Source organism: Rhinolophus ferrumequinum, chromosome 20 (assembly GCF_004115265.2).
Source record: "Rhinolophus ferrumequinum isolate MPI-CBG mRhiFer1 chromosome 20, mRhiFer1_v1.p, whole genome shotgun sequence".
Taxonomy (NCBI): domain Eukaryota; kingdom Metazoa; phylum Chordata; class Mammalia; order Chiroptera; family Rhinolophidae; genus Rhinolophus; species Rhinolophus ferrumequinum.
Window position 1 is genome coordinate 15,434,213 of NC_046303.1, and position 18,254 is coordinate 15,452,466.

General features: G+C 40.9%; 1 long non-coding RNA gene across 1 annotated transcript in view; it reads left to right on the plus strand.

The window, feature by feature from the left end:
* Positions 1-18,254, plus strand: part of LOC117012140 (uncharacterized) — a 55,585-nt gene that overhangs the window by 17,464 nt on the left and 19,867 nt on the right. The window contains exons 3-4 of the long non-coding RNA XR_004421135.1: positions 8,578-8,868; positions 11,428-11,566. This is a non-coding gene — a long non-coding RNA (uncharacterized LOC117012140). The remainder of the gene's footprint in view (positions 1-8,577; positions 8,869-11,427; positions 11,567-18,254) is intronic.

Sequence of the window (18,254 nt, forward strand, 5' to 3'; positions counted from 1 at the left end):
GATGTAAGCTATTATTAATTAGTAAAAAGTAAGTTGCTGCTACTGCTCACTAGTGCGACTAGTACTAACGCTAACCCTAATTACGGCCCCCAATATTACTGCCCAGGTGCTGTATGTCTTATTCCTAAAGGCACCCTTGGAAAGAATACCAACCTGGAGGCTGTCTTCTTTAATGTGCCAGGCACTGTTTTAAACACTTTACAGACCTTGCCTCATTTATTCCTCGCAACAACCTAATCGTATGTCCATTTTACAGATGAGGCAAATGAGGCCCAGGAAAGTGAAATAACTTGCTCGAGGGCATAGAGCTATGAAAGGGTGGAGCCAGGATTCAGTCCCAGGCAGCCTGGCTCGGGGATACTGATTCTTCTGCCTTAATGATAATAGAATTAAGAGCTCACATTTATGAGGCACTAACCGGGATTAGGCTGTGCTAGCCGCTTTCCATAAATTATCTCATTTAATTTTCACAATGAAGTAACTCTGGTGTGTTATCTCCAATTTATAAGAAAACGAAGACATAAAGCTGTCACTTGCCCAACTTCGTGAAGTTGACAAATGGCAAAGCCAGGACACGGAGCCAGGATCCCATCCGGATCCCCAAGGACCATTTTGCAGAGCTCCGTGGCAGCAGGTCCCCACGGGTGCTTCTATGCCTGATGGCCGTCCTTCAGGGTTTCCTTCCTTAGGGCCTCCTGACCACCTTTCATCCTATCACTTACCCACCATCAGAAGCTGCCACAGCGCCTTAACATACCATTTAAGTAACTTCAGACTGCCTGACCCTAAAAATCATTAGTGTCACTGTTACCAAATGGATTGAAAAGTGCCAAAGTTGCAGAATTCACATAGACTCCTAACTTAACAGCTGATATCACACACCTCACTATGCCGAGGTTTATACAAGGGTACATTTCAGGGTGGGGTTACTCAAACTGCTCCGTATAAACTAAGGCCATTTCTCTTATCCGCAGGGGTCATAATTTGACTTTGAAACAGTTGGCACAAAATAGTGGCTTTTGTCTGCTTGTTTTACAAATGAGCATTTACAGGTAAACGAGTGTGCCCCCAAACAGCTATCTCTGGGGTCAGGCCACTGTCCAAGGAGCACATGGCACAGTTCCCAGTTGAGATTCTGGCCAGAGAACCAGCCAACTGCCGCTCAAGAGCAGAGAGGCACACGAGGGCAGGCATGCTGGTGGGCTGCAGGGACCCCAGGCTCAGAGAGCAGATCCCGCTCAGCAAAGGATTTGTTTAATCAGTTAACATTTCTTGAGGGCCTGTTACCAGATACTGTCAAGTACTGGGTCTACGAAGATGAGTAAGACTCAGTTCTTGGCCTACAGAAACTCGGAACCTGATATGATGGGTAAGTGTAAACAAACCCCTGGACCACACTGTGGCAGGGGGTATTTACAAGGCTGGGGGTGGCACCAAAGAAGCAGTGCCCAACTAGTTCCGGAAGTGAGGGTTTCAGACTAGAAAGATGCAAGAGGGAGGGGACCCAAGGAAATGATGTGCATTCATTCATATTTATGGCATTTGCTTTACCAAAGGGATGATTCAGTACCGCTGAGCATTTGTGTTTCAGATTAGATGTAGAATTGGTTATTAATAAAGGAATGTTAGTTAATCCTTAGAGTAAGTACATAATCTTTGAGGTGCTTACTGTTTCTTTTCTCTGAATATTTGTTGTATTAATTCACGCATATGTGATGCTTATAAACTGCATGGCGTACTTTTACACAGGTAAATTCGATGCTTAATAAGAAAATATTTCTTGTAGTTGGGAGCTTGTAGTTAAGACAACTATGTTATTTAGAATTGATGTAATAAAACTAGGTGGTTATGACTCAGATTGCCTTGCATTTAAAAGGGGACAAATGCCACAAGAGTGTGGAGGGTTCTGAATGAGTCATCCCCACACTTGGAGCTGGAGACCTGATCCATTGTCTTCCTTCTAGTTTCTACTTGCTGCTGCCAAAGCAATCAGCATCCAGAACAGCAGTTTGTTAGCTGATGCGGAGGAACAATTTACTCCTAGGGCCTATTCAGTTCAAATATGTAGCTGTATATATATCATATATGTAAAATATATGATATATATAATACTACATTATATCATATCATATATCATATAAAATATATGATATACATACACTTGAATTTTATATATAATACACACACACACTCACACACACACACACACACACACACACACACGAGGTCTGACAATTAAGTTTGTGAACTCATCCTAGAAAAAGTGCTACATACCTCATTGCTGAATATCACGACCGTCACCTTCGAAGTACTCCCCTTGGGAAGCTATGCACCAACGCCAGCACCTAGTCTACCTTTCAAAGCAATTTTGGAACTCTTTTTCTGGAATGGCCATCAGAGCTGTTGTCATATTACCCTTGATTTCCTGAATGTCATCAAAATGTCTTCCTGTCAATATTTCCTTTATCTTGGGGTAAAGAAAGAAGTCATTGGGGGCCAGATCAGGTGAGTAGGGAGGGTGTTTCAATACAGTTATTTGTTTACTGGCTAAAAACGCCCTCACAGACAGTGCCGTGTGAGCTGGTGCATTGTCGTGATGCAAGAGCCATGAATTGTTGGCAAAAATTTCAGGTCATGCAACTTTTTCATGCAGCCTTTTCAGCACTTCCACATAGTAAACTTGGTTAACTATTTGTCCAGTTGGTACAAATTCATCATGAATAATCCCTCTGATATCAAAAAAATATTAGCAACATTGTTGCTACAATTCATGAACTTAATTGTCCGACCTCATATGGGGGAGACTTTTTTCTCCCCCAAGAGAACCCAGAATGTAAAAATCTGTATTTACACAACAGATAGATTAAGGATAATAATTTACTTTCCAAAGGATTTACCACTGCATGAGCTTTTAAAATGAGCTAACCCTATGTGTTTAAAATGTAATTTGATTTTTAAAACATCCCTTCTATCGGGAATTTTGGAGGGAGAATCTATTATGTGCCTGAAGGTGGTCAGGGGAGATGGGACTTCGAGATGTGGAACGTGGCAGTGGATGAGGTCTCCAGGACCATGTGTGGCATGGGGTGTGGAGGCATGAAGCCAGGGAGAATGGGTTTCCTGCTCTCTGCCCTTCTGCATTCTCACTTAAACACGCTTCCTTGAAGAGTTCCCTCTGAGCATCTCTCACACAGCTCAGCAGTAGCAGAACTAGGTATCCGTCTCTAGTGTTGGGTAGAGACCTGAGGAAAAGCATCTTAGGTCAGCCAAGGAAAATGTCTCCCATTTCCTAGGATGTACCCAGGCCTTTCACAGCTACGTACCTTTGGCACATGCTCTTTCTACTTCTGAGAATGCCATTCCCCATCTTTTGCCTCTTGGCAAATTCTACTTACCCTTCAATATCTAGCTCAAGTGGAGGCTCTTGTTGGAAGGAGGCCTGATAGGGTCAACCCCTGATTTTCCTTGTATCCTTGATCCCTAGCTCATAGTAGGCCCTCAATAAATGTCGACTGAATAAGGCACGTGGATATAAAGAGAGGGATGTTGATGAGTTGGAGGTCAGAAATTTTCCTGAGAAAGTAATGCAGGCATGGGTACTATATGGCTTCCCCCTGGAGTTTGTAAAAGCATCTTGTTTTGGCCCCTTCATATTTTAAAGGGGTGCTAGTCCTGGTTAAGGGATAAGATAAAAAGCATTGTTAATATTTGAAATGGACTTACTGAATTATAATGATTAAGTTTTATAGGAACTAAGATGAGCAAGATTTGAAACTTTTTAAAAAATTGTGGTAAAGTACACCTAACATTTATCATCTTAGCTAATTTTAAGTGTATAGTTCAGTGGCATTAAGTAAACTCGTGTTGTTTCACAAACATCACCACTATTCATGTCCAGACATCTTTTCATATTGCAAAACGAAAACTCTGTACCCATCAAACAGTAACTCCCCAATTCCCCTCTCCCCAGCCCTTGGCAACCAGCATTCTACTTTCTGTCTCTGTGAATTTGATTAGTCTAGATAACTTAGATAAGTAGAATCACCCATTGCTAGTCTTTTTGTGATTGGCTTATTTTACTTAACGTAATGTTCTCAAGGTTCATCCATATTGTAGCATCAGAATTTCCTTCTCTTTTAAAGCTGAATAATATTCCATTATGTGTATATTCTACATTTTATTTGTCCATTCATTAGTCCGTGGACCCTTGGGTTACTTCCACCCTGTGGCTATTGTGAATAATGCTGCTATGAACGTGGGTGTACAAATATCTCTTCTGAGTCCCTGCTTTCAACTCAATTTTGAGTATATACCCCGAAGAGCAATTACTGGATCATATGGTAATTCTATTTGTAATCAAGAGAACTGCTGTGCTGTTTTCCATAGCATCTACATCATTTTACATTCCCTCTAACAGTACACAAGGGTTCCAATTTGTCCATATTGTTGCCAATGCTTGTTATTTTGTTTTCTTCCTTCCTTCCTTCCTTCCTTCCTTCCTTCCTTCCTTCCTTCCTTCCTTCCTTCCTTCCTTCCTTCCTTCCTTCCTTTCTTTTTTAAATAATAGCCATCGTAATGGGTGTGAGGTGGTATCTCACTGTGGTTTTGTGATGCATTTCCCTCATGATTAGTGATGTTGGGCATTTTTTTTTTCATGTGCTTATTGATTACTTGTATATCTTCTTTGGAGAAATGTCTGTTCAACTCCTTTGCCCATTTTAAAAAATAGGTTGCTTGATTTTTGTTGTTGCTTTGCAGGTGTTCTTTCTGGAAGTTAACTCCTTATCATATATACCATTTTGTACGTTGCCTTTGCACTTTATTGATTGTATCTCTTGATGCATTGAAGTTTTAAATTTTCATGTAGTCCAATTTATCTATTTTCCATTGTTGCCTGTGCTTTTAGTGTCCTATTCAATAAATCATTGCCAAATTCAATGTCATAAAGCTTTCCCTTTACATTTTTTTGAAGAGTCTTTGATCCATTTTGAATTCATTTTTGTATATGGTGTAAGGTAAACATCCAACTTCATTCTTTTGCATGTGAACATCTAGTTTTCCCAACACCATTTGTTGAAAAGACTCCTTTCCCCTTTGAATAGTCTTGGTATCCTTGTTGCAAATCATTTGACCATAAATGTGAGGGTTTATTTTTGGGCTCTCTTTTTTATTCTGTTCATCTATATGTCTGTCTTTATGCCAGTGCCACAACTGATTTGATTACTGTAGCTTTGTAGTAAACTTCGAAATCAGGAAATCTTTTTCAAGATTGTTTTGGCTCTACACGGTCCCTTGAGAGTCCATATGAATTTAGGATGGAGTTTTCTATTTCTATCAGGATTTTGATAAGGATTACATTGAATCTGTTTGGATAGTATTGACATCTTAACAATATTAAGTCTCCCAATCCATGAATATGGTATGTCTTTTCATTTCTTGGTGTCTTCTTTAATTTCTCTCAGCAATGTTTTGTAGTTTCGTACAAATTTTTCACCTCCTTGATTAAGTTTATTCCTAAGTATTTTATTCTTTTTGATAGTATTGTAAATGGAATTGTTTTCTTAATTTCCTTTTCTGATTGTTTATTGTTAGTGTTTAGAAACAGCTGATTTTTTCTCTTTTTAAATTAAATTTATTGGGGTAACATTTGTTAATAACATTATATAAATTTCAGGTACACAACTTTATAATACAACATTTGTATATTCCACTGTGTGCTCACCACCCAAAGTCTAGTCTCCTTCTGTCACCATATATTTGACCCCATTTACATCGAAGGACACTTAGGTTGTGGAAACAACTGATTTTTGCAATATTGATTTTGTATTCTGCAATTTTGAAAACTTGTTTATTAGTTATAACAGGTTGTGTGTGTGTATGTGTAATCTTTAGGGTTTTCTACATATAAGATCATATCATCAGTGAACAGAAATAATTTTGCATTCTTCCATTCCAATTTTTATACCTTTTATTTCTTTTTCTTCCCCAATTGCTCTAGCTGGGACTTCCAGTACTGTGTTGACTAGAAGTGGTGAAAGGAAGCATCCTTGTTTTGTTCCTGATCTTAGAGCATAAGTGTCAGTCTTTTAACACTGAGTATGTCATCAGTGGGTGTTTCACATGTGGCCTTTATTATATTGGGGTAGTTTCTTTCTATTTTTAGTTTGTTGAGTGGTTTTTAGCATGAAATAGTGTTGAATTTTGTCAAATACTTTTTCTGCATCAACCACGATAATCATGTAGCATTTTTCTCCTTCATTATGTTAGTATAATGTATTACATCAATTGATTTTTGTATGTGGAAACATCCTTGCATTACAGAAAGAAATTTCACTTAGTCATGGTGTATAATCCTTTTACTGTGCTGTTGAATCCTGTTTGCTAGTATTTTGTTGAGAATTTTTGCACCAGTATTCATCATATTGGTCTATTGTTTTTTTGTCTTGCAGTGTTTTTATCTGACTTTACTCTCAGGTTAACACCGGCCTCAAAGAATGAGTTTGGAAGTATTCTCTCCTCTTCAATTTTTTGGAAGAGTTTGAGGAAGATTGCTGTCAATTTTTCTTTAAATGTTTGGTAGAATTTACCAGTGAAGCTATGTGGTCCTAGGCTTTTGTTGTTGTTGGGAGGTTTTATGATTGCTGATTTAATTCCGTTAGTAATTAGGGGTCTGTTCAGATATTGTGTTTGTTCATGATTCAGTTTTGGTGGATTTTGTGTTTTTAGGAATTTATCCATTTTATCTATGTTATCCAATTTGTTGGTGTCCAATTATTCATAGTACTGTCTTACAATCCTTTTTCTTTAAAATAAATTGTAGTGTCCCCTCTTTCATTTCTGATTTTAGTCTTATCTCTGTTTTCCTTAGTCATCTAGCTAAAGTTTTGTTAATTTTGTTGAATTTTCAAAGAACAAACTCTTGATTTTGATTCTCTATTGTTTTTCTATTTTTTATTTTTGTTAATCTCTGTTCTAATCTTTATTTTTTTTTCTGCTAGCTTTGTGTTTAAGTTCTTTTTCTAGTTCCGCTATTATAAATTTAGATTGTTTATTTGAGACCTTTCTTCTTTTTTAATGTGTTTTGAACATATTTAAGTGGAGCTATCTACATGTGCTTATTCTTGTAACTTTGCAGGAAAATCCAGTGAGCATTTGGCAGCATTTCAACCCAGCTGAGGTACACTCATTAAACTCTTGCCCACTGCTTATATTTTGGTTTCAGAGTTCCGTGCAATTTTTGCATCTGAGACTTTGGAGGGGCTCTTCCTGTTTATATAACTCCATCAAGTTTGCACTAATCAATTTTATTTTGGACCTAAGTAATTATGTTTTATTGTGATTATGTCTATATCCAACAATGGACTCATTTTGTTTGAAACACTGCTTAGATGAAATGAGTCTATGTTTGCTTCTAAAATATTTAATGTAAAGTGCTACCTTAACTTCGTTAAGAATAGTTCAACTGCAGTAGTGTTCAAACAAGAGTAAAGAGAAGAGTTACTCATCACGGAAATAGGTAGCTTAGAGTTTTATTGGCTCTTCCAGTTTGTAGCCTAGAGGAAAAATGTGTTTGGCTTGTGTTCACTTGCTTGAAATGGCAAGCAAACCCATCACACCATGGACTGGAAGTATGCCTTTGTGGCTAGAATATGGACAGGAACAGTATGTAGATTACCATGTTTTTTGTTACATGTAACAGAAAGCAGACTCAAAATGACTTAAATAATAGAGAGATGTGTTATCTCCTATCACTGGGAGTTCAAAGGCAGACAGGCTCTGAAGTAGCAAAGCTACTTACATGATCAAGGATCCAAGGAGGTAGTCTGGATCACCTCATGGTCATAAGATAGCTGCCAGCAGCTACAAGGGCCATATGCTTTTTTATTCATAACTTGGAGGAAATGGAGGAGGAGGAGGAGAAGGAAGAAATGATATCCTCTTCTCTCCACCCCAATCTCAAACGTGGTGCCCTACCTTCTAGTATTCTACTGTCCTTTATGGTAGCGGTGTCCGTATACAGCTATTAATCACTTGAAATATGGCTATTCCAAATTGACATATACTATAAATATAAAAAACACACTAAATTTTGAAGACTTAGTATGAAATACAGGAATGTAAAATATCTCAATAATAATTTTGTACTGATTATGTGTTTAAATAATATTTTGGATCTATTAAGTTACATAATTATATTAAAAATTAATTTCATCTGATTCTTTTTACTTTTTAAAATGTGGTTTCTAGAAAATTTTAAATTACATTTGTGGCTTGTGTTATATTTCTATTGGACACCAGTGTTCTGGTCTAATGTGGCCAACTATGGACACAATTTGTACAGCCACTGGATAGCAAGGCCACGTGCTGAGTGGCTGAAACCAATTATGTGGGGGTAGGTGGCTATTGGGGGGAGTCAATCCAGTGTTCCCCCATGAAGAGAGAGAAGTGGAGGAGAACTGAGTTTATGCTCATCTAGTTTTTGCAGAGACGAAAAACTGCTTTTCAGTAAATTTAATCTGCTCTGGGATATGAAACAATGCAAACTCTCCCAAACCCACTTCTCTTTTGTTCTTTCAGGCCTGTTCTCTCATCTATGTGAGGTCTTTTCTTACCCTGGTCATGGAGTGGACAAGATGGATGAAAGAGGGACAGGAAGAGGAGGTGGGGTGAGGATGTGGTACTAGAGGGTTAGCTGCCCAAATAGCTCAAGTTTCATCACAAAGTTAAAAGACGTTATCAGAAATGCCATGTCCAGACTGCTTTGCATTACACTTTTTTCCCCCGCTTCATATGACGGATCCTTCCAACAGCTATTGCTTCTGTGGTTGCTGTGTTTGGCCAGCTTGAAAAAGAGCATAGAAAGATTGGGTAAATGGGAAGGAGTGGTTGGTGGATTCTTTCCCTATTTTTGGGTGGGAAGAAGCTGGGAAGGGTGGTGCTTCATTCATTTCTTGGGCAATCTCTGAGTTCTGATTCCTTACCTGGCTTTCTATTTTAATGCTTTATGTTTCTTTTCTCCTCTCTTAGCCTTATGTGCACCTACCATTTGTACCGACCAAATTCTTTACTATGGAGATTCTCCAAATGCTCTCTGGCTCCCTCTCCATATAAAACCTACTGTGTGTTACTCTTCATCGTGTGGTCTCTTCCAATTTTTTTGTCAAAGTGCCATCCAGACCTGCTTCAGAATCACCTGAGGAGCTTGTATAAAAGCAGCTCCGGATCCCTCATCAAAGCTAGTGGGTCAGGCTCTTAGGGGTGGGGCCCAGGACTCTACATTTCTGGCAAACTCCCCAGGTGATCCCATCCGTGACAAAGTCCAAAAGCTTCTGAGACTCCTATAGAGACAGTGGATGCAGGCCAATGGGAAAGGGGTTGTTTTTCAGTGTGGATCCTTGTGAGGCTTAAGTCCCGAGGACGGGAAATGGACACCTTGATTTCTGCAAGGAAAGCAAGGCCAGTGTCTGGTGAACTGAGGAGCAGTGGTGGTGCCCAATAGTGTGGCAGAGAAAGAAAGTGTTCTCTCTTGGGGCCACAGCAGCCGGGGCCAGGAAGTGGCTCCTCTCTCCAGTGGCTCAGGGGCTCCCACAAGGAAGCCACACGCTGGAGAACCCGGGTGGGTTTGTTTTTGAGCAAATGGAACACTCATGGGAGACTTCCAGAAATAACTGTGGAGTTGGGGAAGGATATGTGATCCTTAGTTGGGCAGGTGCGGCCTAACTGTGTTCCTGGGCTCAGCATAAATAAATGTTAACCTGCAGTTAAGCTGGTAAGGCTTGAGGATGGTTCGATTACCACAACACACAAAAAAATTAGCAAAATAGTAGGAAAGTATCACCCCTCATGTGTCTCCCCCAGCACTTCTGTGGCTTCTATCTATGTATTTGGAGCCCCATCTGCCTGGTAGATGTAGGGTAGAGACATTTTTGCTTGTTTTCCTAGTTCTGTCCTGATCTGTGTGTACCTTTCTCCACTAGAAATTTAGGGACTCATCCTTTTCCCTTGAAGGAAGGGCCAGAGCTCCCCAAAGCTGGCAGAGCCATTGGAGTACCCCCAAGTGGGAGTGTCCTGGTATTTCCTGCTGCCCAGAGGGCACTGGAGATACACAGCGGGCGTCTGAGTCAGCTTCCAGTCCTGGCACCGACATAGGTATCAGCTCTCTACTTTTCTGAAGTGGCTTGGAGAGTGCAGAGTGTGGGTGTGTTTGGAGGAGACCAAGGAGAGAAGGACTAGGAGTCGTTAGGGCACATTATGAAACTTCCACCATTCCTAGAGATCGCAAGATCTGAGTCGGTTCCTTGGGGTGGAGATGAACACAGAAAGCACCAGACTGATAACTTTCTTTCCGTGTGTACAAAGGAGTCTCCTCTACATCAGGAAGATTCAGCCTCTAACCCTCAGGCTTCTCCCCTGTAATTCCTCTATCTACAAAGTCTTTGAAATTGCTGCAGTAAGTACCATGCAGTAAACTGGAGCTTTGGAGCATCTAGGAAGTGGAGACTCCTGGAAAATCAAGTTCACAGATAAGAGTATTTATGTGTGAATGGAAGGTGATTGTGGAGCAGGGAGCACTGTGAGATCTGGAACTCTGGGTGGCCCAGAATGGGTCATTCCCCATTGAGGACACATTTCTCTCTAATCTAGATGGTCAGCTGTCTCTGGATACATCCATTTTGTCCTTTGACAATGTACATGAGTAGATGTATTCCTGCCTATTTGCTATGGATCTTACCCGTGAATAACACTTTTTATTATATTAAAATTTGGCTACCAGAGAACATGTTGGTGTCTTCTATGTATAAAATTCAGGAACAGCTTCGGTTTGGACATTTAAGGCAGTTTCGGGTCACCATCATATGCAGGCTATATCTGATAGAAGGTATAGGATTTATTCTGCAACTGTAATGTCTAAGAGTTATTATTTTTCCCACAGAGCATATATATTTCTTTTTAATAGTATTTGAGGTTATGGGTTCTATTTCTATCTGAAGAAAGCAAACAGTATATAGTAAAATCTTGTGACATTACACTGGGTAAAACCCAATGCATTGATTTTCTTTTAGATGAGGACACCCAGTTCACTAACAGAAGGGACTGAGAATGTTAAACGTTCTGAGAACATGCTAAGCTGAATTTAAGTGAAAGGTGATCCCTGGTCCTTCCATTCTTGCTTTAAAAATAAACTATATAATTAAATGGCTATAGATACTTCTTTTGTGGGAGGAAAACAGCAGTCAGATTCTTTGCAATCATGCCAGCAGGGCAGTAGGATCCTAACCCTTTGGAAAAACAGAGAATCAATACCAATCAGGAAAAAATGCTAACGAAAGGGAAAATCTCACAGGAACCGCAGGCGATAAAAGATTTAAAATGTGAATAAAACATCACAGGTCAGCATTAAAACAGACAATACCTTTCTCTGCCAAGGCAAAGCATCCAGCTGCTAACCAGAGGCAAAACAGACGGAACCGCAATGAGGGGCCAAAGAGAAAGCCAGGGCAACCACTTCACTTCCCCTTCACTTCGCAGAGAGACAGCCACTCCATAAGCAGCACTTTTTTCGAAGGTAAAAATCTCTGGAAATATAAATCTTGTCCATGCATAATTTATAGGATTATTATATTTGCTGTTTGAGAATAAAGAGATCAGACTTGCTTTCAGACTGGGCAAGCTGATGACCTGTTGGTTAATTTTATAAATGAATAAGATGCTTTAAAATACTTCCTAGGGAAATAATGAAGTCAACAAAGGTCCGTTGTAGACAGACTGGATTCTGACTAGAAGGAAATGGAAGCCATCTCCAATTGGGACAGTTTGATGGACCCAGCTGAGAGCAGCTCTCAGTAGTTGATAAGGGTTCAGCATCATTAGCTCTTACTGAGTGGCCTCTCGTCCTGGGAATTTCCATATTTCAAAGCCAAATCCTTAACAACAACAAAACAAAACAAAACAAAACAAAAAAACCCAGAAAACAATGTTTTGGCATCCAGCCATCATCAAGGGAATGTGTTTGGCAAATATATATCAATTTTATTGTTTTATGCCAAATCGTGGATAGTGGGCCTGTATCCTCCTCACCACTTGAGAGAACGCAATCAACCTCTCATCAGAGGCAGCTTATGCGAGGTGGCCCAAGCTACCCAATCCTACGTCCCTTAAAGTCACTGGTCTACCTACACTTCTGCCTAAAGTCTTCCCGTGATGAATAGCAATGTTAATATCTATGTTAATATCTATAAATATCTATGTTGATGACCAGACTCTGTACTGGAAACTTGCACACAGATTTCATAGCATTTTAAATTTGGAATTTATAATGTTTTGAAAATGGCTGTAGAACCAAATTTATGTCCTTGTGTTAAAATGAACTACAGAGTTTATCACAGAGGCATAGTAACAACATCCTGTTCCTGTTTCTCAACGGGCCATCTGGCTTTTCTTAATCTTTTGAAGCTCGTGTAGTAATGGCTAATACTTCTTGAGCACACACAAATGCGCTAGGCACTGTGCTAAACCATTTATTTGTGTGGGTTTTTGCATTTAATTCTCATAGCATCCTTGTGAGGTAGAAGATGTTATTACAGCCACTTTAGAGATATAGAAACCGAGGCTTGGTGAACTTGGCCAAGGCCACCCAGCTCTACCGCCAAGGTTGAGCCAAAGCAGTTTGATGCCAGGGGGGGCTCTTAACAGGCGCCGTGTGCTGCTTCCCTCAGAGTTAGGCAGTGTGGACTGTGTCAGTATTCACATGCATCTCACCTGATTACTCAGCTAATATCCCTGTCCTGGAACTGCCAATATTTTCAGTCCTGATGAATTTCATCCAATTTTCTTCCTTTTAGTTTTGCCTCACCCATTTGTTTCCTGTTTCCAGAATTGTTTGTCTTACACGACATGTAGTTATCTAGAAACGCTTGTTTTCTCAGTGTTAAATGAAACTCATATCGTTGTTTGATTTATCGTCCTACTGTTCTAGCTGCCTAGCTTCAGGAATGTAGTTTTTAGTTCAATTTAGAGGCAGCCTGCAGAGGAAGTAACGTGATGTCTGGAACTTACGTATTAATGTGTGAGATCTCTAAATTATAATGGTGGCATCTGAAATGCTGTATCTGTACTGTCCTTTTCCTTATGCTTTCTGAAATGGTGACACAAACCTCCATCATTTGGCTTGATTTTTTTCCTGGAGCAATATGATATTTTTAGAAAGATCTGAAATACAGGATGTTGGGTTTCTTTTCCTTTTTTCTTTTTTTTTTTTATGGCTCTTCTTCCTTTAGATGAAGTTGCTGTACAACTGATCTCCAATTGGGAACATTCTATAATTGAGAAACATACAAAGAACTGAATGGTGCAAAATATATTTGTGAACAATGAAGTAAAAATATTAATGTTTCATGTTCATTATAGCATTATTTATAATAGATGAAAATTGAGAATACTATAAATGCATCTAAATGAGGGATTGATTAAAGAAATTATATGCTATCCATGTGTAGGACTATTATGCTGCCCTGAAAAGTCATATTTTAGAACAGATTTTAAAGGTATAAGAGAAATGTTTATGACATTAATAGTTGATAAATACAAATGATAAAGTAGTATAACTTATTCCTTAATCCAAGTATTATTTAGATGTGTATTTTTTTCTTTTCCAAAAATACTGTTTTTCAAATTTTTGCTGTCAAGTTTAGTTTTGGTTTGTAATTTCTATATTATTGTGGACAGACAACATAGTCTCCATGATATTCGTTGTTTGGAATTTATTGAAAATTTCTTCTGATTTGGTACGAGCCTTAGGGGCAGCTGATTTTTATACTGGTATATTGGCTGGATTTTCATTTCACATGGTAGCTCGAATTAATTCTTATACACAAAATTGGGCTTGACAGCTCGAGCTTTCTCGGATAGCTCCCAAACCAAGGTGTATGGTATTAATATTTATGCTAGATACTTGTCTGGATTTGGGAATGCAAAGGACACATTTTTGGCCAGTTCTGGTATAAAATCTAATGTCCAAGCCTATGAGATTAACCATTTTCTTTCCTGGGTTTGGCATTTTATAATTTAAATATTAATCAGCAGATGATGATCTGTTGGTTGATCTTAACTATAGATCAGGATTTCTCAACTCTGACACTGTTGACATTTTGAGCTGATCATTTTTTGAGGGTTAGCGGGCCATCCTGTGCACTGCAGGGTATTTGGCAGCATCCTTGGCTTTATCCACTAGATGCCAGTAGCAAAGACCGTTGCCTTGCTATTTGTGACAATTAAACATGTCTCCAGACATTGCTACATGGCCCCTAGAGGGCAAAATCACCCCCAGTTGAGAAATGGCAAGTTCCCTTTTAAAACGAGTGACTAAGTGTGAGTGCCACTGAGTCAGTAAGCACGTTTACTGAGTCTTTCATGTGTACAAGGCACTGTGCTTTTACAGAGCCGTTCTATTTAGGCACAGAGACGGAAAGCTGTAATCTGCCTCTTTCCCATGAAGCCATCTGTGTTACATGGTGACATTCTAACACCAGGCTGCAATCTGTATAATGGAGGCTATCACTCTGTCCTCTTAGAGCTCTTGGGAGAGTGTGTGTCCAAGGGTTAAAGCCTGTGGGGACGTCGCTGGTACTCTATGAACTGTAGCTTTTACTATTATTATTACCCAAACCGAGCTCACGCGTATAGACCAGGGCCCATCATCCAGCTTCACTAGCCTCCCCCTTCAGCTCGTGATGCCTGCCACCCCCACACATCTTTCGGAAATGTTTTTATCCAAACAACCTCAGTGTCCATGAAAAAACAAACAAACAGAAAAGGAAACAAATGAGTACAAGAAAATAATGTGAAGCAAACAAGTGTCTGGAATAGTGAAAGGTCGTGCTCCGAGACCTCTCTACACGGGAGAGGAGAACAGTGTCTGCTTCAGCATGTGGCCCCTGCTCACCATTTCTGTCGTGGGTGGCACATGGGTCCGGCTGCTGGAGGAATGAATGGGTGTGAGGAGATTTCTTCAGCCTGGTTCATTATCTATTTTAAACTATCAGAGCTCCATCGGAGTGGGCCAGCAGGAAGCCTGCTTTTGATTTAACTGTGCTCTGAACAAGCTCCTTCGATGGCTTTCCAAGAATTAATTACAGAGCTTAGTAGAGGCGGCTGCCGCAAAGTCCCAAGGATGGCTTTATGAGCAATTACAGCAGCCGCACTGATGCCAACAGAATAAGAATTTCCTTGGAGGACTGCTTGGAACGAGAGAACTGGCTTGTGGAAATACAGGCACGCAGGCTTCCCATCTATAGCTTACAGGGGAATATGGAGTCACAAAGCGAGAAGAGATTGGTTTCCTGTCACACAACATCTGGGTTACTGGGCACTTGTAGATCTCGGCTTGTGTAATTTGACCAAAAAAGAAAAAGAGAAAAAAAAGAGAGCGAGAGAAAGAGAGAATTTGATATGTAGCAATTGGAGCACTGTAGAGGGAAGGAAACACCCCAGTGTTCCTGGGGAGGGTGCAGAGCTGAAGAACACTGGGGTCTGGTTGCGTGACCATGTAGTGTAGAATCCTGCGGACGGTTTGCAACTCTGAGGATAAAGCAAATCCATCCAGTGGCTCTGAACTAACTGCAGCATCGAGCGAGTTCCTGAGAGCACGAGTACTTTAGGGGGGCAGATTGAATACAGCTGGATTCCTTGCCAACAAGCTTCAGCTGGTTGTGTCAGCAACATGGGATGGCAGGACACGGAGACAGGGCCAGTGGGAAGCCAATGGAGACACGGTGGTTCCTTTGCTGAGCAAGGATGGCAGGAGCCTTCCTGGGGCAGGTATCAGCTGACTCCTACAGGGCAGGCCCAATTCTCACTTGTACAGGGATGAAGCTGAAATAGCTACTTAGTGAATGAATGAATGAATGAGTGAATGAATGAATGAATAAATGATCGGCACTGGTAACTTCACAAACCTACCATTTGGGGGAAATTCTAGTGTAGTGCAAGATATTCAGCCTCCCATTCATGATAGTAATGACGCTAGATTCCAAAAGGGTTGAAATTTCAATGTAAATATCTGCCAGTGCAGTGGAGGTGACATGGGACTTAATTAGGATTCCCTCACCAAGGACCTGTGTGTCCCCTCTCTCCTTGTGTCCAGGGCTGTCAGATGCTTGGCCAGCTCTGCAGACATGAAGCTTAGTCTCCCAGTGACAGTAATTAAAGAGCATGGCCTCTGGGACTCTACCGCACTTTCTGGTTTTGTCTGGTGCCAAAATTTTCATGCACACAATAAATTCCATGGTTGCTCCTTGTCCAAACATCTGTGAGTTTTTTGTACAAAGGCCTGGGGCCCCTGGCCAAAAGCTGTTACCATAGTTGAGAAAAATAAATTTAAAAATTAAATTTGCTTCCCTGATTGTCAAGCAATCCTTTTGCTCTTAATCATTTCTCCCTGTTCTTACCAATTTGGGGAAACGAAATCCTCCATTTGGATGAACGGGTCATTCTCACCAGATAGCATAACTCCTTAGTGGTCTAGTCCAGTCTCGTGGCTCTCCTATTGGCTAATTCCCATATTCACATCTCCAGCCCAGACCTTCCTCCCAAGACAGGCTCACGTCTCGAACATGGCCACCCCCCAGCTCCTGAAGTCACTACTGCAAATCGGCACCACCTACGGTCTCCTCAGCTCAGGAAAGGGCAACTCCAGCCTTCCCGATGCTCAGGCTAAACACTTTGTCATCATCTTAGACTCTTCTCTATTCTTCATCCCCTCTCCCCACACCCAGACTGCCAGAAGAATCTGTGGCTCTTTCTTCAAATTATATCCATAATCCAAGCATTTTTGCTACCTCTTCTGCTACAGTTCTGGTCTGGGTCACCTTCATCTGTCATCTGGATTCCTTCAGTTAGTGACGATTCTGGACCCACCTCCAATGTGTGTGTAGGGGGTGGGTTCCCCGAAACTCAGTAAGCAACTTCTTGACACAAGCTGGGTGTTTTACAATTGTCAATGAAAGAATGTCCAGCCTGTCTTATAAGAGTTTATGTGAGCCAAGCTGATGACAATTGCCGGCAAACAAAACCTCAATGGATTGAGAAAATGCTCCGGAGAATAGTGGTTCTGTAGCTTATTTTGTATATTAGAATCAAATGAGGAGACGTAAGGAGGGTTACAGGAAATCCATTGGTTGTAGATTAGGGAGACAGGAGAAAGCAAAGCTGAGAAGTCTCTGAGACTGGATAAAAAATAAAACGGAGAGACACACAGTTCTGTCCCGGTGATGGGTACAGGAGTGTTAACATTTACAGCACACAGACATGGTATTCGGAGAACAAGATAACAATGGTCTTGTGCTTTGGTGCCGGTGGTTGTGCCTTCGAGGGGTCTGGAAAAAAAGATTACTCTGACATTTCAAAGGTATGTTATCTTAGATGCACAAAGACAACAGACAATTTTAAAGTTGCAGATTGACCTTTGTCAAGGCAGCGACAGGCTTAGGACGTGACTACCCACCATGACCCCCTTTTAGTTAGGAATCTTTATATTCAGACCACCTTGTGTGGTTACTTTTGGTCTCTGAGTTTGTAAGGCCCACCATGCTGGCCTCCCCTGAGCTTGTCAGGTTTAGTATATGGCCCCTTTTTTGTCCACACAATTCAACTCAGTTCTGTCACCATCTACCTGGAAATAGCATCAGATTCCACAGACTAAGGGCTCAGTCCTACAAGACTGCCACCCTCTTCTCACGTCACAGGCCAGTTGCAAGGCCAGGTTGTCACTTGTGCATCTGACTGACCTGCAGATAGGTCCCAACAACCCCCTTCTTGTGTGAGATTAATTTGCTAGAGCACCTCACAGAACTCAAAGAAACATTTTACTTACTAGGTCACTGAAGGATGTAACTCAGGAACAGCCAGATGGAAGTCATGCATGGGATAAGGCATGGGGGAAGGCGCGAAGCTTTCATGCCCTCTCTGGGTGTGCTCCTCGCCTGCAATCCGCATGTGTGCACCAATCCAGAAGCTCTCCAAACCCATCTTTTGGGGTGTTTATGGAAGCTTCCGTATAGAGCTATGATTAATTAAATCATTGACTATTGGCGATTGATTCAATCTCCAACCCTTCTTCCCCACTCCCCAGAGGTGGGAGGCAGGGTGAGGGGTTGGACTAGAAGTTCCAACCCTCTAACCACCTGTTTGGTTCCTCTGATGACCAGGCCCATCCTTAGGTGACCCAGGGGCAAAAGACACCTTCACCACTCTCACTA